Consider the following 23,960-nt stretch of genomic DNA (forward strand, 5'->3'; position numbering starts at 1 on the left):
TTTTTATTGAATGATCTCTCCCTGGCATGTCCACGTTCTCCTTTTAGATACATATATATTTTACTCACATATTATTAAACTATAAAAATGAGTTCTTTGAAAGCCAAATACCTGCTAGAAAAAAAAAAAAAAAAGACAACAAAAAAAAAAAAGACAGTGTTCCAAGTCTGATACAGCACATGGCTAGTGTGAATGCAGTTTGTCCGCCAGTGTAGTTAAGGCATGTTAACTTCTCTAACTAAAAGCAAAGAAGAGAGCAATGAATGAGTGTTAATATCTGATGGCCTGCAGTTCTCAGCCTGAACGATGAAGTGAAATGCTGCTTATAGCTCTATCAACTGAGAACAACCTTCTGCACAGATCTGGAGTAAGGTGTGAACTCATGCCGCTGGTCTAGAGTACAGAGTTTAAGGCATTCACTAACACCCCACCCACACCATGACAATATAATGAATACTATCAGTCTGAGAAAACAACACTATTAAATTAAGTCTACTTCATGAGCATCACCACCACGACAGAATTTTTTCTCTCTTGGACTGTTTCTGAGTGAAAAAAAATTAACCTCTGAGATTAAACTGAGAAATTGAACTGCATATGGATATATCAAAAGAACAGGGAAAAGAGCTGGACAAGCATCTGGAAAAAATCAAGTTCACCCCTGCTTAGATTCTTCCAAAACAAGATTCTTAAAGGTTTTATTGGACACCTGAGAAATGTCTCACAGTCAGGTTTTTCACCTGGTGGAAAATGCTGGAGGTGCCAGTTGCAGAATAGCCATCAAATCTATCACACCTACTTATTTTCTTGTTCTGTAGGCAAGTGGTGGACTGATGTTTCTAGAGGCCTCCCCTGTTCACAAGAAGTTTCATCCTGTTCTCTGTTTTGTGGCCACATATTTTCACTAGGACCCATTTCCTCTCTGCAGTACTGAGAGTAGCTAAGTCCTCTGTGTGATGCCAGTTATGAACCACCTGAATACCTGAGCAGAGCAGCCACCCAATTCTTAACCCACCACCCTGTGTTTCAGGGGGACTTCAGATACTGAGGAAGTTATAGATATCCAGTAACATATACACTGACTGCCAACGAATTTTTGAGTGGAGATGTACTTGCCAGAATTTTAAAGTATTGTGCCTGAGAAACTACTGTGACACTTGTTGAAGCTATTTCTTCATTTGTATCAGATCTGCAGAGCCTGATGTGCTGGCCTTACTTTATGAAGTTGCTCCTCACCCAGCAGTTTCTACTTTGGGTGGGAAAATCAGTGCAAGAGTCTTCATCAGACTTAGTTCACCATCAGCCTCAATTCATTTCCCTTTACCATATGTTGTTCTGATCAAAAACATCTTCACAAATACCAGATCCTGGCTCACAGATTTATTCTGCTCATTTTATAACAGTGCCTGTTGGGCATCACGGTGTTTTTGTTTTACAGTTCAACTGAGACACTTGAAAGCGGACATACAGAACAATTTTCAAGCAAGCATTCTGGCTTGGCAGCCTCTATTCCCATTGAAGCAAAAGTGAGTTTTACAGATTTACTGAAGACAAAGCTATACCAGGAACAAATACGTCCAAGCTGTCCAACCTCTCTCCAAGCTGTCTTGTCTTGTAGGTGAATGCTCTTCCTTTTAAAGAATATGCTGAAAGGGACTGAACAAATATGTAGAGAGATTATCTACTGTGACATCTGTGACATGTAAGATGAATGAATTGTAGGTACTTAAATTGAAATTCAAGAAAGCATTGAATGAGTCAGACCAATTAATTCAAGGTCTGCCGGACCAGTTAGCCTATGACCCCTTAAACACTCAGAGAGAGGTAGACACAACATTTAAGTTAAATACTTATAATGGCAGTCTTACTACTTCTATTGATTCTAGAGGGAACCAAGATCTGTTAGTCTAGGAAAGAAATCTAAATCGATCATTGTCCTCTAGAGTAGACACACTGATGTACACAGTTCAAAAAGCTCCCTTCATTACTTTAAAAAGTATGTGGGGCAAGTTCTTCCCTCTTTTATACCCTTGGCAGACACAGTGAGTCCCATAAGATTTTGCAGCAATAATAGAAAACTAAATAAAATATTAAATCATAAAGACCACATCTATACCCCTTTCCTTTCGCCTTCTCTCTCTTCCATCTTATCCCTCTATTCTGCTTTGAGATGCTTTAAATATATGCATATGAAAATTGTCTGGGGGTTGTTCTGTTCATCCAATTAATTTTATCATTGCAAATTAAAACAAAACAAACAAAAAACAAGTAGAAATCTGTATTGTACAAGGAAATTACTCTCTTTTTCCTATACATTTCCATATATATATATAAATAGACATATGTTTGTAGTTGGATATTTTTTCTCCTGGAGAACATGTCCTAAATACAAATTAGTACAACAAACCCAAACAGATCCACAGGCTATCATTTCAGGGAAAATGTTTGCCTTATACATATTCAATGACACAGCAAAGTGTTCCTGTATAACAGCTAAGTAAAATATTTTTCGATAAAATATTTAACGGTATTTATGTAGGGGATCTGAACAGCACTAAGACCACTTTTCTGTTGCTTGGATGGATATCCAATTCTGGAGAAGACAGTAATGGAGATTTTGCTGAGCAGTATTTTAATAGACTAGGGATTCAAGCTTCATCATGTTACATCTTCTCCCAAGGATATATAGTTTCAAAGCTACTGAACAATTGAGGATTCCAGGACACTCTCTGCTGACCACAGTCTCTATCACCCTTTCTCCTCCCCTTTGTGCCAGGGCATCTGTCTACATCTTCCTTGCTCAGTTGCCTGCACTATCATATTTTCTCATTGTGCTTGGAGGTACTTAAGCGTCCTCTTCCCCTTGTGTTCCCCCAGCTCTCCCCAGTATTACTACTGATAATTTTTCTGAGAGGTAGGCTATTCAGGATGTAAATGCATTGCACAGGGAAGATGGTATAGATATGATATAGATTACAGGAGAACTAGCTAAGCTGAATGCAGGATGTTGCAGCTGATAGCAGTTAAAAAATCATTAATAAGCCATGTCTCTTTCAACTACATCCCTTCTGTGATCCATTCCAGCCTCATGTTCCTCTGACATCAGATGAATTAGACAGGTTTTATGATTTAGCTTTGCTTTTCCAACTTTTTTTTTTAAATCCAATTCCATGACACAGATTTCGTTTATTTCTGCCAGTCCCTTCTCCATTATTCACTATTAGTTAGAGCGATTTGTTAACTTAAATGGGTGCAGAATAGGATATTTAAAGATTGACGTATAGAGATGTTGCTCATAAAAGCATGCACAAGGCCTTGACAAAATCATGCAACCTGTTTTCTCCTGACAGTTTAAATATTTTCCAATTTAGCCAATGACTAGACTTATCCACTATTTTATTCATGAAAACAGTGTCAAAATGAGAAATAAGGGCATTCTGCTTCCTCCCCTAATTTGAAATATCATCTTGAATTGGAAATGAAACAGTTTAAAAAAAATAACATGCCTCAAAACATAATTTTTTTGTGCCGAGACATTTAATCCTCCCCCCCCCCCCTTCAAACTGTGATTTTTTAGACAAGTGAGTTTTTTTTCCAAATGCCCTCAACTCCCATGAAATAGTTCCAAGGCATCCTCTCCAGTTATGTCAATCAGTTTCAGGCAGTCTGTAAAGAGACATGACATTTCATAACAATGACATACCAGCCTGAGAAATGATAGGTGGGAAATAAGCAGTTTTCTCAAAATAATTTCTTTCATCTAGACAAACTCACCTTATATATAAAATGTTGTCTTTCTTCAACTTAACCTGGTTAAATGCAGAAAATATTAAAAAATGAATTAAAAGTTGAAGTGCTTGCTACCTGGGAAAAGATTCAGGTTTCACAAGTAATGAGTGGGAAGAAAAAAATGTCTGATTTCTCTGCTGCTCATGGGTATTTTGATTGAATTTAACACATCTCAAGCTGCCAAAAGCCAATGCTACTCATATGAAGCAGCACTGCTTCTCCAATTAAAAAGTGGAAGCGCAGCTGCTTCCAGGCAAGTGGAAAGGAAAGTTGGCTTGAGTGGCAGCAAAAGAAGAGGAAAAAAAATAAATAGATGTGTTAATTTCTTCATATGATTTTTTTTTTATTTGGTTGTTTTTTTAAGCAGTGGCTTCTGTGGTCATGAAAAGCAGTTAGGACAACACAGGTGGAATGATTGCTATCATGCGTTACTAAAGGAAACACGGAGACGAACTCCTTCCCCGTCCCCACCTTATTTTCTTTTAATGGTTTTACCAGCTTGCAGGCTCACTCTTGTTCCCTCTCTCTCTTCCTCTCCTGCTAGGAAAAAATGTGCGTATTGGACCCTTATAATTCACTTCTCAAGAATGAAAAGACTAACAGAAATTTCTTTTTGAGATACTTCAGGAATACGTTGTGTATATATGATATGCTTTCTTCCACAGTGTCTGATCAATAGGAATATTTAAAAAGAGCAGAATCCAATCCAGATGGAGCACTGATGTCTTCTCATCCTCACTATTGAACTGATGTGCAGTCTAGATCGACCACTAGCTGATCTGTCAAAGTTGAGCTGCAATTTGTACACACCAAGAGCTGTGAAAAGCAATAAAAACATCTTCATTGCATGTTAGCACACAGACATGCCTAACATCCCAAAACAACCACATGCAAATTTTATTGTTCTGACATTAATTATCCTGCCAATAAAAGAATACAAAAAGTAATCAGCTATCACAGCTCTGTTCCATTCTTCTTCAGAATGCTGGATTTATGTGCCATAAATAAATAAATAATGTGGCTTAAAAGGGGAGTCTGCAAACAATTAAAAAATGGATACAGACAAAACATTCAAACACTCTCAGATTCTAGGATATATTAGAACTTGGAGCAGTTGTTCTGAACTTTCCCAAATACCCATAAATCATTATTAGGTCAAATACTTGATCAAAGCACATCATTTAATGGTATTTGGAATCCAGATATAAGTTTAAACTGTGCAGTTGAAGAGCTGAGACATCCTCACGTTTACAGTGAGTTACCAAATCACCACGTGGTAGTTAAGCTAATTTCTATGTGTGCTTTCATTTTTCACCAAATGTGAGATAGTTTGAGATCCCTTCCCTCTGAAAGGGAAGGGGTTTAAAATAATCCCTATAAACTTGCACTTTCTGCGGCCTAACAGCACGTACATGGATAATTGATCCATTTCCACTCACTTGTATGTACTTGTGCTGTGGTAACCACTCTATTCTACAAGTCTGATTTTTAAGCAATGTATACAGATAAGGAAAGAAATCAAAGAACAAGATCTATACCAGATAATTTCTGTGGTGCCTACATAGGCTCAAGGTCTAGAAAATCTGGCAATATATGCCCTTCCCCAAAATGAGCTGTCAAGCAGACAGAACTTTGAAAGCTGCCTAAAGCACACAGGAACTTACACTGCATTTTTAAAATGTGATGTTAGCATGCAAGAGGCAGGGCTTTCCTAAGACAATTTGGCATCTAACATCATAGCTAGATGTCAAGTAGGATTTTCAGAAATGCCCAAATCCCACTGAAATCAATGGAACTGAAGTCAGTCCCACTGAAATCAATACCCAGTCGATACTCAAATGTTACTTCACACTGGCAAGCAGCCTTTCTGATGGTTAAATGCAATAGATATGAGCCCTGAGCCAACATCCTTATGCCAGTGACTGTTACATAAAATAATACAGATTTTTCACTGCTATCTGTCTTTTAGATGTACTTGGAATATTCATGTATGAACTAGGAAGAAATAAAGTATCTGACAGCTTAGTGCTAGGCACATGGATAAAAAGAAATCATATTACTGCCATGTCAAAATTAAACATTATTAACATTAATATCCACACCAAAGAACAACACAGCTTTCTTATCTGGGGGAATAAAATGGGAATTCTAGCTACGTGGCTGCTTTGCTGCAAGAAAAACTAACAGCAAAAAATTTCTGTGTGAGGCCTTTTAAGGTCAAAAGAATGAAAATGTTATTACATTTGTTCTCTTTTGTTAATTAGATACACATTAGCATTAAAATAAATTTATTAAAAACAACAACAAACACACACAAAAACAAACAACCAAACCAAACCAAATTAGCAGTATTTCTGGTTTCATTACTTTAATTCAATTTCTGTCATGAAAAACATGAAAAAAGCAAAAATGGGGTAGCATTAACTGAACAAATTTATTGATAAGTAATGTATTCACCATAAAAAAAATATAAGGGACTGTCGTTATTTGTAAATTTAAATGTCATTCTAAAAAAAAAAAAGTGTTAAAAAAGATAAATTGAAACTTTAGAAAACGACTATTCTCGGGGTTTGGCTAGTATTTTGAAATAGCTATTCAAAAAACAACTGTTCATCTCCCTTCACGTCCTTCACATTAAAAAAAAAAAAAAGCATAAACAGAAAAGTATTTCCAATTTTCCAATTAAAAAACAAACAACAACAAAAAACAACAAACCTTTCTTCTAGCAAAAACAGTAACAATTTAATTCCCAAGCCTCTCCTTCTCTAAATTCATGTTAAATCAGAAAGAATGTTGCCAACATTATTTTATGAGTAATAGGTTTTACTAATACAATCATTTTTATTTGCCAAAATGCTTAAGGTTTTCTTTGGCTTGATTTATACTGAAGGTCTGTCCCCAGGTTCTCAATTCTAATACCAAATCAAAACCCAAAGCACTAAAAAACAATCACACTATTTCTTATCCCTAGTTAATAATGTATATAGAGGGACAGAGCCAACACTCAGTTTTCCAAAGTACTCAGACACTATGAAAAACATTGTTTTGATTTGAAGACTTCACTCCTAAGGTATCCCATAGAAATGCTGTCCTGACAATGTTTTATCTGAAGCGAGTCCTTAAAAGTAAATTTTTCGAAGCTACCTTTGTGGAGCGATGCCCAAAATTGTGAACAGTAGAAGTTCACTTTATGGACAGTCACTTTCAGCTAAAGGATTTCTACCAGCTAGAAAGCTCAGTTTAACTGGTATGTAATGTATCTCTTGGGTTGTCAACAGAGCTTGCTATCCTGACAACCATCTAAATACAAACCTAGCTGAAGACCTGTTCTCCTTAGGAAATAAAAAGATTTCCTGGTGAAGCTCTATTAGCAATCCTTCTGGTGCAGAAGCAATGCATATTGACAAGTACGCCTCATGCATCCCTTGGATGAAAGAAATTATGCTGGCAAAAGAATTTGATGTTTCAACTAAGAGTATGTTAGGGAATCTGTCCGTGTAAAAGTACCATAAAAATAAATTACACAGCAAGCTCACACTACTGTATTAACAAAAGTTGTTAAGAGCACATCTGGCTTAAGCAGAGCACAGGGTAATTTGGGGAGGGGCAGGAGAAGTTCTTTGAGATAACTTCAGGTGAAACAAAGCAGACGTCAAGAGCTGTGAGCCTGTGCTAGGCAGAGCTGCATGTTTTTCCTCTCTGATGCCAGGAGCACTGAGACTTACAGACTTCATGTAACTTCATTAGCGTTGGGATTGTGATCTGACCTTGCTTGCCAATTTGAAAGCAGGCTCAGACCCTCACTGTTCATCATTACAGGCAAGGTGTTGCCAGATTTAAATAGGTATCCTCAAAGGAAAAGAAGATCAGTACATCAAAGCACTATCTCTAGTTTATTTAATGTGGACTGACCAAATGGCAGGCCTTTTTCATGTTTTAGACTAGAACTGTAAGCAATTATATCTGTATCATTGTAACTGATACCACCAAGCCTGTATACTTACCAGTACCTCTTTCATCCTGTTTACTTTATATAGCATTATCAGCCCGAGGAGTTCACATTGCTTTAACAGTTTTCTAATGTTTTATAGACATATTTGGTCTCTAAGGATGAAACAGGGTACAGAAAATTAATACTCCATCCCATCTAGATACTGACATCTCAGGGCAGAGCTGCCTTTATCTCCCGCTTTAGCGCTACTGTGAATTACAGGCTTTTTCACAGCTTAAGAAAATATTTGTATCAAAGCAACACAAAAGAAAAGCAGCATAAATACAACATATTTCCAAAGTTCTGCTAAACCAGAACTGAGAATGATACACTAAAACAGAGCTAAAGAAAGCAGAACTAAAGACCTTCTCTGCATGAATCTAAAGAAAGCTAGTGTTATTTAACATCCACTCAAGCTAGCTCTGCAAACCAAACATGAAAATGTCCATTCATTTCACTGGCCACCTGAAATGTTATTTAGCTTTCCCTAAAAACATTTATAGCGGCAGCTGTGGAAATAGTGCCTCCTTCCCCAAAGCTGTGCCCCACCTGCAATGCAAAAATCAGCCCTTCCTTCCAGCTGCTCTGGCCACATTTCCCCACACAGGGACCGTCTTCCTTGGGAGGGAGGCCAAATGCTTTCTCTGCAGGAGGGCTTGAAGCTAAATTGCAAATGAGGCTGGTACTGCACATCTCTGAGATGCACACAGCCCCAGGGACGGGCTCTCAGAGGGGACAAGTATCTCAGATCCCAGTGAGGAGCTCCTCTGGTTTCCCACATCACTTTTAACAGCATTTCAGATATGACTGAACTGTCTGGTACCCAAACCATTCTTTCTGGAGTAACTTCTTCCTGTCCTGAAATGGAAAATGCTCATGGTAGGGAAAGACAGGGGAGCAGATGAAGTGTCTTCTGTGCCTCCCAACATGTCACCAAGTGACAGCCCTGCTACTATCCATCATCCCAGACCCTTTGTCTAAAGATTTTTAGTTGAGAATTTTTTTCTATGAGAGTGAAAAGTCATTTATTTAAGGGAGAAATGACAGCTAACAGACCATAGTAGTCAATAGCTTGAGAACGTGCCTCTCACTTTCTCCAGAATGGCACTGTGAACCTGGACCTGTCCCCAGGAGCACAATTTACAGAGACTTCATCTGCTGGAATGCCCATGGGCTGTAGATAGCTTTGCTTTTTATACAGATGGATATGTAAAGAGTTCTCCTACTTAGATGCAAATCATTTGTCTGTGCTAGGCCCTGCTGCAAGCTGAAGCCGCTTATTGCTCCTCTCTCCAAGTTAGTCTATTCAAAACTAAGTTTAGTGGTTACTTGTTGATTTTCTTTCTTTTTTGCCTAGTCTCAGTAGGATCTTTGGTTTCAGGATATGAATCCTGGAAGCTGAAGATCTATCAGGAGAAGCCAGTGCAAACAGAAGCCACCCTAAGGCTTCTCTGATTTGTGGTGTGGAGCACCCATGACCCCAGTACCTCTCAGGAACAAGAAGGTCAGTATTATCACACTTTCTGGCACACTGCTCAGTCCCATATGAGGAGCAGAACAGAGATTTGTGCTTGTTCAAAAGCAGCAAACAAGCATTATGCATGCTCATTTCACAGCTGTTCCCTACACTCTAAGATCCTGCAACATAAGCTGGAAGGAAAGGCAGAGCCTATCCACCGCTTTGAACAAACATACAGGCCTCTCCCTGTGTACGACACTCCTGATCAGCAGATTCCCTACAACACAAGTGAACATGGAATTTTTTGCAGCTCATCAGCTAAGATATTATCTGAGTTTGGCCCTCTCTTTTAAAGGTGGTTTGAAAACCAAGACCAGTATTCTTGCTCTTGGATTTGGGTGGCTGCATGTTATTCAGAAAGAGAGGATTGTGCTAATCGTGGCCAACAGATTTCCAGGTGTTTGTCAATACTATCCGTACGGTTTTAGGGCTTCAAAACAGCAATAGTGATACCTCCAATTTTTTACTTTACTCTTTTCCTATTTCTATTATATGAACAATGGAAACCCTCTTCTAATTGTCTCATTGAGTTAAATCAGCTCTGTGGGGCTGTGGGGTAGCTACAGGCCCCATTAGCTAGGTTAAATACTTCAGCTCATAGTGCAGTGTCCTCCTCTGCCACAGTCAGCTCTCATGCCAACAGGCATCAAGGCTGAGCAAGTTTATAGTAGGAAAAATGGAATCTATCTGAACAATGTGAGAGCTGGAGGATCCACACATAAATAATCTAGAAATGAGGAAAGGTAAAACCCAAGATTTTGGGGTGGTTTAGTAAGGGAATATGTTGAGCTGCATTTTTGAGTAAAGCATCTAGAAAAAGGCACCTTCTATGGTATAGTTTGAAAAGTATGCCAGTCTTTGAAAAAAGCAGTATTATTATTAAAAGGAAGGAAAAAAGGAGAGATTTTTTTATTGTAATGGTAACAAGTGTGCTGTATAGAAATGATGGTGCCTGACATTCAACAATCAAAACGTTTTCTCAGTGGATTTCTAGCAGATTACTAGATCATTTCTAGTAAATGATATATGTCCCAGAGACTGATTGTCAAGGACTGCCATTTTTCCTCAGGAATTAATAATCATACAACTCATAACACAAGCCAGCACCTCTGCAGCACAGCTTAGCCCTCTGATTTCTCTAGATAGGCAAAACTAATCTTGCCACACACCTTTACAGGAGAAAATTCCTCTCTCAGACACATCATTTCTAATGTGATTGTACGTAAGGTTACACCAACTTATACTGTTCCATAAGGCAGTGGAAAGGTGGTGAGAAAAGAGAAAATTTTCAACAACGAACAAAAGGATTAGGATTTTATGGCTCCAAAGCCTGTATTACGCTATTAAGATGTAGTACATTATCATTAACAGGTGAACAGTGAAAGTTCAGAACTTTCTTTTCCTGTGGCCTCAGGCACCTAAGGCAAAGTAAATGGCAATGTTGATAGTCGTATCAAAAATAGAATGGAAGGTAGTGGATTTTTCCAGAGCCTAATGAAGTCACAGCACAAGTGCGTCTACCTCAAAACTCAGTTTCTTAGTGCTTGACGTTATGCACAAAACCCTGCATGTTTATTATGACGACTAGCTCAGTGCATGGACAGCAAAGCAGCATGTGGCTCTTTTATTCTTACACCATATTTTATCTTAGTCATATCAATTTTAATTTCAGTCAAGTTAATGGAGAATTTTAGGGTAAAATTACACTTCACCACTTAAACTAACGGCAGACCAGAGATGAATGGCCATTTCCTGCTTTCCCTCTCCTTCCCTCCTGCCCTTTTCCTTCCCCCAGCTCTGAAGGTCAGCCCTGTGGTGGGCCAGGCCAGATCACTGGCCTGAAGACAGCTAAGGTGGCAAAGTTTTGATAATTTTCCTGCTGGCTTCAGAAGTTGATCCAGCTCAGTGAAAGACCTGACGAGCACCAGAGCCAGCCCAAAAGAAGGATGAGGGATGAGTTGGCCAAGAGGGGAGTAGGCAAGAAAAAGCATGACCTCCCTCTGGGCAGAGTTAAATCACCCCAACTTCACCCTTAGAGAAAGGACTTAAGGTAAAGGGCAGAGTAAGCAGGTCAGCAGCAAGGTTTTAAAGGTGATGGTGGGGACATGCTGACTGGGTTACGATGACCTCTTGTTATTCACCCCGACTATTGTAGTTAGATGCAGAAAGAGAGTGCAGCAGCCTCAGAGGGAGCTGGAAGGAGGAGAGGGGGGAGAGAGGAGGGAGCAGGAGGGGCTGCTCTTGCAACACTGATTCTGGACAATTTCTCATATCCTTTGATAGGGGAAATGGCCTCCCTGGGGAAATACAGAGCTTTTGATATTTGATGAAAGATCTTATGAATATTTTGATATTTCACCCTACCAGTGACTCCTATGGGCAGGAAATGTCTTATGGGAAGCAGAATAAAGCAACTTTTAGAGCAATCGTCATCATATTTCAAGCAGTGCTAGCTAACAGGATTCTCAAGTTACTAAAAACTTTCCTCTGGCTAATATAGAGCCTATTAGTGAAGTATTATATTATTTGTCAAGAATGTTTTATAACACTGTCCATGCCTACCTACATGAACTAGAAAACTATGCTCAGCAGTTTGGTAGTGAGGTTCATATTTAGATACTGTTCTGCGGCTCACAACCTGGACAATGGATTTAAAAAAAAAAAAAAGTCTTATGAAGAAAGATACAAACAAACAACCATCCAGAAATGGAGCTCAGGTGAGGCGGCAAGATGGCTCGTACTGTCACTTCTGGTGACAGCACTGTGTAGAAACTCTTACAATAGTCCCCTCTGAGCCATCTCCATTCACCATCTATTTCTCCTTTGTGTTCATCTGTTGTTCTGCAGCATGGTCTTTGGAATAGTAACAGAGTCTATGGCAAGACCAATATTGGAAATATAAATATTTGTTCTTCAGTCCAGCCATCTCCTACTCTAAACTTGTATACTGTTATTAAACAAGACCCTCCTCTATCAGTACTGCTGTTTGAGGCAGCGCAACCACACAGATATTCCTGTTTTGTTGTTTTGTATATTGCTTCTCACCTTTTGCTTAAGCTTAACAAGCAACATGTAACAATTCTCACAGTGGCGCATCTCCTGCTATTACAATTCCAAAACCAAAACGTGCAGCACAGAAAAAATACAGGTTTATAAAACCTGTATAAGGTTTTCAGAATGTTCTTCAGATTTGTAGGAGGAAATAGGGAAGACTAAAACAATTACTCAGGCACCATCACTCAGCATGGTGGCACCTGACTTTTGATTGTTTTGTTAGCTAGAAGAAAGGATTCAGTCTGGCCTGAAAAGAGTAAGACATGGAATACGATGTGGAAAACGCAGGCTAAGCCCCTGCTTTTCATAAAGGACTGTATTTCACTCTTAAAGAGTGTGCTACTGCAGGATCTTTTTATGGGTGACTGGTAAAGTTTCTCCATTTCAGAACACTTTTAACTGAAGAAGAGAGAATGAAGATGCCTCTTTGCCATACTGGTTACAGCACTCCACTGCAAGAAGGATAGCTGTGGTCTAGTCCCTACTCTAATTAATGTTTAAAAATGTAATAGATATTAAGTAATTATTAAGGTATTATCATATGGTATAATTAATACCTATTATATAAAATAGGTATTAAGTATGTGTACGCATTTGGGAAAATGAAATTGTCAATCAGGGATAAGGTTCAGGTGTTCCTTTCTAAGTATCCAAATCAATCATTAAACCCTTTCAAATTTGATGACATACCTGACTAGTCTTATTCTAAGGGTAAGATGTGCATTTTCTTCTATGTTCTGTTCTGTGACCACTGTGCTGCTTTACAAAAGGGGAACTCCTCTGAGCACCATCAGCACTTTAATGTGGCCTCAGCTTACCCATCTGGTGTGGATGGAGGTGCCCACCATGCATCCCACCAAGGGAGCTGGATGGGGGCCAGGTACCACTTTTTGGCTGGAGCACAGAGGCCAAATCAGGGGAAACCTTGCAGGGTGGGGAGGCATTTGATGAAACACCTACTGTGGCAGGGACATGCAATTTAGACATGGGGAGGTCAAATTTAGGCACAAACAAGCAAAATCCTTCATGGCTGAACATGACTGACATGCACAAAATCTCTCCTAGAGGCAGCTGAGCAGGTATGTTCTCCAGCACTAACTTAGTCAGTGAGACACTCCAGAAAAAATTAAAATGCACATTTTTTCTTTACTGCAAGTTCTTTTTTGTAGCAAGTCACAACCAGAAATTGTTGGCAATATGCTTTTCACTAAACACTGCAACACCAAGAAACATCAATGGAGTTCATAAAACTCCACAGTGACAGGGCAAATATCTTCACCAATATCCAGCTTTTTGATTGCAAGAGTCATATGAAAGGGTGACTGGAAATTCAACAGCTACAGTGATGAGTGCTATTGAATTCTGCAATTATTTCTGCTTTTTTTCATACAACTTATGGTTTCACACAATGTTTCACTGCTGGCTCCCTTGCACAGGCCACGTGCTGCTTTAGGGGAACACGAGGAACCTGCCCCATGGGCCACCAAGAGGACCAAAGTGTGACTGCAGTTCTGTCAGATGTTTCAGCTCGGGGAGAAAAATGTTGTTTGAGTTTTACCCATTTTCTTGATGAAGGTTTCTTTTTTCCGTATGTCTGTCACACAGACTATGAGAAAAACATTTCTGATAGTAGTGAAACCAGAACTGCCACTTTTTCAAAAACATTAATCATAATGGCAACTAATTTTCAATAGATAATTTGATAATACATTTGCTTTGATATTGCAAATGTCCAGCTTTGCCTTTTTCACAGTTATGAATCAAGCGTATTATTTTTAAGAAGCATGGAAAGAGACATCAGCAGCAAATGAATCTGGATATATTAAATGGTACATTTTAGTTACTTAAGTAGATTACCTCTTTCCTTAGGTCCAGCGTTTGGCAAAACTAAAACATTCAACAATTTTCGCATGTATAAATAAGCCAAATTGCTTTAAAGCTTGAGAATTATTATTATTACATGTCTCCCCAGGTGCCTGGTTTGAGCAGAGGTTTAGATTTTGCCTCAGAACTGTTGTAAAAAGTTAAAGTGAACTGCTATATTCGTGAACAAAGAAACTTTTTACACTCAGTGACGTGGGTCATTAATTGGACATCTCATTCATCATAGACCCTTACCATAGAAAACAAAGAACAAGAACTAAAACAGGACTCTGGCTTTGTTAAAAAAAAAATAAAAAATGTTTAAGGAATCTGCATTTAATCAAAACATGCAAAACAATCTCCAGATACTGTCTGGCAACAAATTTAGGATTTGCAGAGCTGAAGTGTTCATTTGCTTGGCTATAAATATTATGTTGATGAAAGACAGTCCTAACTCTGTCTTCCACCACTTCACTTCTGATAGGGAAGTTAAGATTTTATGTGTTTGCTTAGAAACCCATTAGATCTAACCTTTCCAGGAGAATTACAAAGGGGAATGATAAATGGCCATGTATCAGTTTAGGGGAGGGAGAGGTTTCATCTGGGGTACTGCAGGGGTAAGTACTCAGTCTAGGCATATTTGATGTTATCATTCATGATGTAGCATATAATTGAAAATCAAAGATTATAAGGAGGTGGGAGGAAACACTAATATTAGTACAGAAAAATGTATGAAATGACATCAAGTGGTTAGGAAGAAGAGCAAGAAAATAAGATTAAAACTGGAAATGAAAAAAAAAAAGCAAGATATACTTGTGAGAACACATTCTAAGGCAGATATTTAGTGGGAGGAAAAAAGCAGTAAGACGACAGGAGTATGGCTGAACAAAATATTAGATATGCACTTGCAATAGGAAAAGACAAGAAAAAAAAAAAGGAAAGAAAGAAACAAATTATGTGGTATACATTCTAAGGCCTTACCTCATGAACTGTGGAATTAGGAACTTCTTCCATAAGAACTGGTAGCAAAAAGGCCTTTACAGAAAAGAGTTGATCTGTGAAGTGTGTGAGCAGAGTTTGCCGAAGTGTAAGTAAGTCAAGGGTTGCTGATTAGTAGGTTCAACATCATCTTGGCAGAAAGATTTCTAGCTACCTACACAAGCCATGCCTTAAATCCCTTTGCAAGCACATTTGTAAAACTTATGCAGTAGGAACTGAGATTTTGGGCTTATGTTTTTGCACAACCCCCTCTCTCCTTCACTACAGAGTTAAACCCACAGCAAAAATAGGAGAGAAAAGTACCAAACTGTTCTTGAATAATAAAGACACAAATACTGTTCCTTTGTTATGTGAATGTTGCATGGGCTTTTACACTACCAATTTCAGTTTGAACATCTGTATTGGGCTAAAACATTCTTAGAGGTGAACACTGCCAAAATGCAGATATTTGGAAGTGGAATTTGAATATCCTATTTAATGCAACATCTTGGGAAAATATGGAACAATCTAATGCCACTTTATTTTATACAACATCTTATTACATAAACCGTAACACCTTCTGAAAGAAACACCACAAAACAGAAGAAAGAAACTGGTAGAAAATTCCAGGAAAATGAGAAAAATACTGCAAAATACTCTTTTAACTGATGACACCGAACCTATAATCATGACTATTGCAAAAATTTGAATAAAATCAGTTCATTTAAAAGAGCAAAAAAATTAGAATACATACAACTTTTGTCCACCTTATGATCAGTGGCTTTTATTAAATATATATATATCTGTGTGTGAAGGAAGAAAAAATTTTCTTTACTCATACTTTCACACTTTGTGTAAAATTTTCCACACATAAACTCCCGGTCATGTTTTACACCGTGTTACATATTTAATAACCATTCACAATCAACCTGGGAGAAAAACCCCAATTTATCAGGAACTGGGCTGCGCTCTGAAAGATTATCAGAGAAGACTATAAAAATACTGCTGCTTGTAAGAGACCACTAGGAACTGTGTGTTATGCCCTGTAAAGCAGCCAGGGCAGTTTTATTAAGGTCAGATGGCATTTGAAGACAGAATCATGAAGAAACATATTGAAAAGGCTTTTATAGAATGTTCCTGTTGTGAAAACACCTTAGGGACTTCAGCACATGCATACATGTGTTTCTTGTTTTTATTTCCATGACTTCATGTACAGTCAGTTTACCAGTCAAAAAGTTCTCTTTCCTGTCACTGCTGTCCTAAGCATTTACTATTTTGGGGTCTTCAAAGTACATGTTCCATATGGCATGAAAATGAATTAGGCTTTTATCAATCTCACAGAACATTAAAAAAACCCATAACCAGATCAAAGGACAAAGACTTATGATATAGATTTTTTTTTTAAATTGTGTACAAAATGTATTCATTTTAAAATTCATTAATTACCAGAGCTTTAAGACAGGGATGAATTTGAATTTCTGTCTCATGGAAGGCAGACACTGAACCCAGCAATGTGGTGTAGGCTCCAAGGAGCTAAGGAAGCAAAACCAAAGAGCTGAGTCTTAATGTGTAAACAAGACCAGGGAGCTGGGAAGAAGTGCAGAGCACTGCATTGCTACAGCCCTGCTCCCAAGTGCCTTGCTTGAGCAAATGGCTATTGATTCTGCAGCCAGAGGTAGCCTAGTAGGAGGTAAACCATCCTACTCTTGAACTCTTGGGTCAGCTCTCCCCTTTTGTTTGGTACATTGATCAGCATGTTTGTGAAAGCAGGTTTAAAACCATGCATGTAAAGAAAAATGTGATGATAAAAAACACTTTGAATTCTATAAGGTGTTTTCTTACCTAAAAGTTGTACTTCTGATTTAGCCAGTGTACAGTTAGTTGCAATAATTGCACTAGCTTTTATATTCACTCATATTTCTCATTGTTAATTTAAGATTCCTTAAACTTGCTTTGAATATGTTAACTAGTTCTAGTTTCCCGAGAATCACTGTAGGACATAAGTTTTCCAGCTATCAAGTTAATTTTGTACAAATTCTCTGGATCTTTTCAAATTTCCTCTTTTCTTTTTTTTTTTTTCTTTTTTTTTTTCTACAGTCAACAAAAATGGAACAACATATTCAGCATTAATTTCAATACAGACATCAATATGGTAACAATCTCTCCCATCATATATTCAAAAGTGGTTTTTATATCATGCTAGTAGTTCATGTAGAGCTGGCTACTTATACTAATTTTTTCCACTGTCACAGGTTTGCTGGAGAAAGACCCACTTGAAGGTTAGTTTCTTTGTTCTTCAAAGCACAACCTGAAATTCAACTGTTTTACAGTGAAATAATTTTATCAAGCAGTTCAACCTGGCATATCTTATTGGTCCCCATCATTATTTCCTATCTATCTTCTTCTATGGGAGCAGAGGGGCAGGCCCTGATCTCTTCTTTCTGGTGACAGCGACAGGACTTGAGGGAATGGCATGGAGCTGGGACAGGGGAGGGTCAGGCTGCGTGTTAGGAAAAGGTTCTGCACCCGGGGGGTGGTCAGGTTCCCCAGGGTAGTGGTCACAGCACCGAGCCTGCTGGAGTTCAAGAAGCATTTGGACAATGCTCTCAGACATAGAGTTTGATTTGGAGGCAGTCCTGTGTGAAGCCAGGAGTTGGAATTGATGATCCTTGTGCTTCCCCTCCAACTCGTGATATTCTATGACTCTGTGATTCTTTTTAATCATTTGCTAATGTTGCCAGAAATTATTTTATATTACTTTTCCTGCCACCACCACAGGTGGTGTAATGTAGGCAGAGAATAGATCCCAGAGCAACCCACTAGAATCCTCTTGTCAAACAATGATTTCGATTTACAATTGCATTTTGCATTCCACTGGTAACTACATTCAATCCATTTAATACTGGCTATATTTATTTCATATACTGTATTAGACCAAAATATTATGGGAGACTAAGCTAGATTCTTTATAGGTGTTTATTATTTCAGCAAACTTTCCTCATCAATCCAATTTGTGATTTTGTCAAAAAAAAAAAAAAAGTGTCAGATCTATTTTCACTGAAACCTTGCTGAAAGACACAAATTATTCCATTATGGTTTCTTTCCTTTTTCACAGATTCACAGATTCACAGATTTCTCTAGGTTGGAAGAGACCTCAAGATCATCGAGTCCAACCTCCGACCTAACACTAAGTACTCCACTAAACCATATCCCTAAGCTCTACATCTAAACGTCTTTTAAAGACCTCCAGGGATGGTGACTCCACCACCTCCCTGGGCAGCCCGTTCCAATGCTTAATAACCCTTTTGGTAAAGAAGTACTTCCTAACATCCAACCTAAAACTCCCCTGTCGCAACTTTAGCCCATTCCCCCTCGTCCTGTCACTAGGCACGTGGGAGAATAGACCAACCCCCACCTCTCTACAGCCTCCTTTCAGGTAACTGTAGAGAGCGATGAGGTCGCCCCTGAGCCTCCTCTTCTCCAGGCTGAACAAGCCCAGCTCCCTCAGCCGCTCCTCGTAAGACTTGTTCTCCAGACCCCTCACCAGCTTGGTCGCCCTTCTCTGGACTCGCTCGAGCACGTCCATGTCCTTCCTGTAGCGAGGGGCCCAAAACTGAACACAGTACTCGAGGTGCGGCCTCACCAGAGCCGAGTACAGGGGCACAATCACTTCCCTCGACCTGCTGGCCACACTGCTTCTTATACAGGCCAGGATGCCGTTGGCCTTCTTGGCCACCTGAGCACACTGCTGGCTCATATTCAGCCGACTATCCACCAATACTCCCAGGTCCTTCTCGGCCAGGCAGCTTTCCAGCCACTCATTTCCCAGCCTGTAGCTCTGCTTGGGGTTGTTGCAGCCCAGGTGCAGGACCCGGCACTTGGCCTTGTTGAACTTCATACAGTTGACCTCAGCCCATCGCTCCAGCCTATCCAGATCCTCCTGCAGAGCCTTCCTGCCCTCGAGCAGATCGACACACGCACTTAGCTTGGTGTCGTCTGCAAACTTACTGAGGGTGCACTGGACGCCCTCATCCAGATCATCAATAAAGATATTAAAGATATCTTTATTTTTTTATCTTTATTTATTATCTTTTTATTTTATTATCTTTTTATTTATTTTTATTTTTATTTATTTTATTATCTTTTTATTTATTATCTTTATTTATTATCTTTACAAGATATAAAGTTCTTGATTTAAACAGGGCTGCCAAGATATAAATCTTCCTGGTCATGTTTTTTACTTTTTTTTATCCCCCACTTATCTGGAAATAAAAAACAAATAAAAGAAACTAAACACACAAGATAGGGAAAGATATTGGATTAAGACAAGATGAATTGATTTATATTTAGGAGATCTGTGAAATTATCATTATAATAAGATGTTTGATCTTATTAGCTACTATACACCTTATTATACTACTTTAGTACTATTTTATTTTGTGTAGAATTAAAAATAAGATTTGCATTTTTATTTCTTTGTTGCTACTGTGAAAAATTTAATGTGTGTACATATATTAAAGTAGAGTATATGTATTATTTAAGTAGATTTAGAACACAGCATACATTTAACATCCATGTTCTTTAAATATATTTCTCATCACAAGATGAGTCTGATAGTATTTGCAAAAAAATGATCTTTACTTGATATTTTTGTGTTACTTGGACAGGACTTAGAACTCAACTACAGTACACAAAAGAACATTCAACGTTTCTTTATTTTTATTAAATAATACTATTTGGCTGTGCTAGGCACCTTCAGAGAAGTAAATTGTTTGCAACATTTTTTTTTCAGCATTAAAAAACAAAACAAAACAAAACAAGCTATATAAGAAGTTTTGTTTGTGATTCATAGATATTAGGAAGAATTTCTTTATGGAAAGGGTTGTTAGGCATTGGAACAGGTTGCCCAGAGAAGAGGTAGAGTCACCATCCCTAGAGATATTTAAGAGATGTGTGGACATGACTCTAAGAGACATGGTTTAGTGATGGGACTTGGTAGTGTTCGGTTGATGGTTGGACTTGATGATCTGGAAGGTCTTTTCCAACCTAAATGATTCCACAATTCTATGATAATGAGGCTACAGCATCAAGAAATTTGTTTATGCTTCATCATCAAACCAGGACAGTCATCTTTGACTCCTTTTGGTTCTCTGCATTCTTGTGATGATCACCGAGACCCTCAAGAGTGTCATAACTCTTTGTAACTATGTACTTTGTAACTGTCTGATAGTTTCATAGGAAATGGTTACAGGTATAGGGTGATTTATTCCAACACTATCATAAGCACCCATCTGATGGAATATATTCCTTCTTGGGTTTATTGGTTTAAAGACAGCAAAGAGAACAGATGAACAGGATAACTGGTGAACAACACTACTGTAAATGATGGAAAAAAAAAAAAGTTATTCAAAGAAAATACTTTCATTACCATGTAAAATCATAATTAGTATTGTTTCATTTCCTCCTGAGAGACTCTAAAAAAATCTTGTACAAATATAAAGTTGTTTGTCAGTATTGGTATTATGCTACATTCTTACAATGCAAGAAAACCTATTATAATTTCTTTGAGTTAGTCACTGAGTTTTCTTACTAAGTTTTAAAACACAATCTAGAGAAAAAAACTAAGAACCTTGGAAAAAAAGTAGACTGTAGGCAATGCAAAGTTTTTTCCATTGCCTTCAATAGATTTTAGGAGGCACACTTACATGATTAGACTTCATTTTAATGCTTTACTTCTTTTTGCTCAGTCACTTCCAAAACATCTTCATAGATTTAGTCAAAGAATCCCAGGTGGGAGAGGTCTCACTGAAGTTACAAGACAGAAATTTCACTTTCATGCTGGATTTGAAGGTCTCTGCATTACTACGTAGAGTACACAAACACAGCTAAGCTTGTACACAGACTTTCTTTGGCGGTGGTTGCAGCTTGATGTAGCGAATCTTGAGGTAGTTCTCAGCCAGCTAGGTCCACTGTCGCTAGCCGTCTTTTCACAGCACAGTGAGCTGAATGCCAGCCACTTCATCATGCTTGTGTCCTGTGATGGCAATTTACCATAGCACTTCAAGCAGACGGAAAATGCTGAATTAAATGACAAAGCTACATGAGTCCCACTGCAGGCACTTTTAGCAAGGGATAAAAATGAGATTTTACTAAGTAATGTATTAACATATAATAATAAAATGTCATTGAAACATTCTCTTATGTGGGTTCAGCTGCTGCTATTGTTTATAATCTCTCCACACCTTTGCATTGCACATTTATTATTTTTTTTTAATTTTTTTTTTTTTAATACTTGGCATTTCTATAGCATTTTTCACTTTCAAAGTGTTAATTTTATTTATAAAGGAATGACTGAAGCTATCCCTTTAGCAGACAGTTATAGTTGTCTCAAAGAGAAAGGCAGTTGTCTGCATTCTCTGTGAAACAGAAGTTGTCTTAAAGAGAAAGCTACTGTCCTCTGGGACAAAAAGAAAATAAAAAAATCTGTGAATAGCTAGGACTTTTTAAGGTTTTTGATGATTTGGGGGATGGAAGTTGCTTGCCAAAAAAAAGGTAATAATTTAATTAACAGGATGGTACAATTTCCAACAATCATTTAAATTAAGCCACTGAGCCAAAAACAATTATTCCAGAATCCTAATTGTGACTGCTAACATACTTCCTTTAGCAATGTTTATATTTTGTATAAAGCAAGAACTTGTGATTATGATCCTGATTTTGGTGCCTGATAAATGTATCCATAAGCAAATGAGGAGGCAGATTTCTTGATTAGGTGCTCTTCAAAATTGTACGAATCACATTTTCTGCAAAACAAACCAAAACTCTAATGTACAGCAGCAGAATATTTGGCAAATTATGCTATGTATCTATCTTTTACTGTATCTTTGAATGTTTTTATGCAATACCTTTCAATCATTAAACTGGCAGAGCTTTTGATAGGTTTTATGTTGGTGTTGGGTTTTATGCCCAGTAACCCGTATGTCTTTTTGCTGACCATGAGGTTGGGATTGGTCCTTGCGTAAGTGCACATAGCTTTTCTCTAGGAAGTGTCCTATTTTCTTACATCTCCTCCTTTTTTTTCCATTCATGTTTCTAAAATGTCTTCCTATTTCATGCCACCAGGGAAACATCTTCAAGGACAAGGTAGCACTCACACAGCGACAGACAAAAGAGCCTCTGAGATGCAGTGTAAAACCAAGTGTTCTGGGTCAAAAGTTTCCTTATTTTATTGACGGAGAAGTGTTTTGGTAGAGATTGCAGAGTCAGGTAAATTTGGAGAGGTATTAATGCCAAGTAAAGATATCACAGCGCAGACTTAGTAACTGTTCTCATGTTTTGCCAATTCATAAGCAAAAGTTCTCAGAGCTTTGAGACAGAAATGTCTCTCAAGGATTTCACCAGATTCTTACCCAGGAACTGCTGGGCTCAGCAGGAAACTCATCCATGTCTCTTTTGCCACTGCAACATTACTCAAAAATTAGGGTTTAAGAAAAAGTATGTATCGAAGTCCACAGAGAGCAGAAATATACTGATGGGATTTCAGGGTAAAGCAAATTCTTGCACTGCTGTATTTAGCATCTAATAGAGCAGTGAAAGAAAACAGTAAGTTGAGTATTAATCATTTGTTTGGTACTAGCATCAAAAATCTCAGAATTCTTCCAAGATTGTTTCAGAAAGTTTCATTTTTTTCCTTTCAGTCTACCACAATGCTGCCACAAGCAATAAGGTGGGACACAATAAGAGAAGTTTTTAAGGTGAATTGCCTTTAACGTGATTTGGTTGCCCAAACTGTTAGGAATCTTAGGCAATATTCTTTTCATTAGCAACATGGGGTCTTAGTATTAAAAAAAAAAATGCTCCACTTACTGAAATGTTTATTCCCAATGTGAACATTCAGATAGCACACTGGCTTTTGCAATATCATAAACAGCTGGGAAAAAAAAAAAAGAAAAGAAAAAAAAAAACACTAATCAATCCACCAAACCTTGGTGCCTTTTGAAAACCTGTATAATATGCTGTAGATTCAAATAGAGAATAGCAAAGATATTATATTCTAGAAACCTTGTTCCCCAGCCAGAAGTCAAAAGATGTTTATAGCACTAGTGGGCACTGAGAAAAAAAAATAAAAATCAAAAGCTCCAGAGTTGATTTGCTATTATTATTTCTATTATTAACATTCTACCTAGAGTCAAGACTATAGAAAAGTGTGAGAAAAAAAAAAAAGAAAAAGATTGACCAGCTGCCAGATCATTTCCCATTTTGGAAACTGATTAGTCATTTCCAGTTTTGCTCTTTTTTCTTTTTCCCCCCCCTCTCCTCTCATCAGAAGACATTGCAAAACATTGCAACTGTAAAGAATGAAGTGAAGGAAATACAGTCCTAACCACCCCCAGAAACACACCCTAGATCTCATAGGAAGAGCACAGTAGGAGGGGAAGAGAAGCATAGCTCTGAGACACATACCTTGTGTCATTAAAAGTAACACTAAAAAGCAGAAGTCCTCTTAAAACTCACAGACATCGGAAGGATGACAACCTGACTGGGGCTTTCTTTGCATATTCAGATACCGCTCTTAGAGGTACATCAGCATCTTCTGCATCTGCCAGCTGAAATGTATCAGTTACACAGCAGTTACAGTTCACGATCTAATTTAATTTCAAGGCCTTGTGATTTGGACTGTTTACAAAGGGATATCCACCAGCAGCTGAGGAATACAGGGATGTCAAGACTTCATGTCATAATTATTGCACTTCCAGTGTCCAAAAA

General features: G+C 38.1%; 1 long non-coding RNA gene across 2 annotated transcripts; it reads right to left on the reverse strand.

The window, feature by feature from the left end:
- Nucleotides 1-724: 724 nt before the first annotated feature.
- Nucleotides 725-16,117, reverse strand: LOC308189425. Of its 2 annotated transcripts, none has more exons than XR_013946359.1 (5): nucleotides 15,198-16,117; nucleotides 4,412-4,605; nucleotides 4,261-4,326; nucleotides 3,775-3,809; nucleotides 725-1,656 (listed from the first exon to the last, which is right to left on the reverse strand). It is a non-coding gene; the product is annotated as an uncharacterized lncRNA (long non-coding RNA). The 2 variants fall into 2 exon arrangements; XR_013946360.1 differs by having other exon boundaries at nucleotides 4,261-4,329.
- Between the last annotated feature and the right edge of the window lie 7,843 nt (nucleotides 16,118-23,960).

Source organism: Anser brachyrhynchus (genome assembly GCF_964034855.1).
Source record: "Anser brachyrhynchus genome assembly, chromosome: 2".
Taxonomy (NCBI): Eukaryota; Metazoa; Chordata; class Aves; order Anseriformes; family Anatidae; genus Anser; species Anser brachyrhynchus.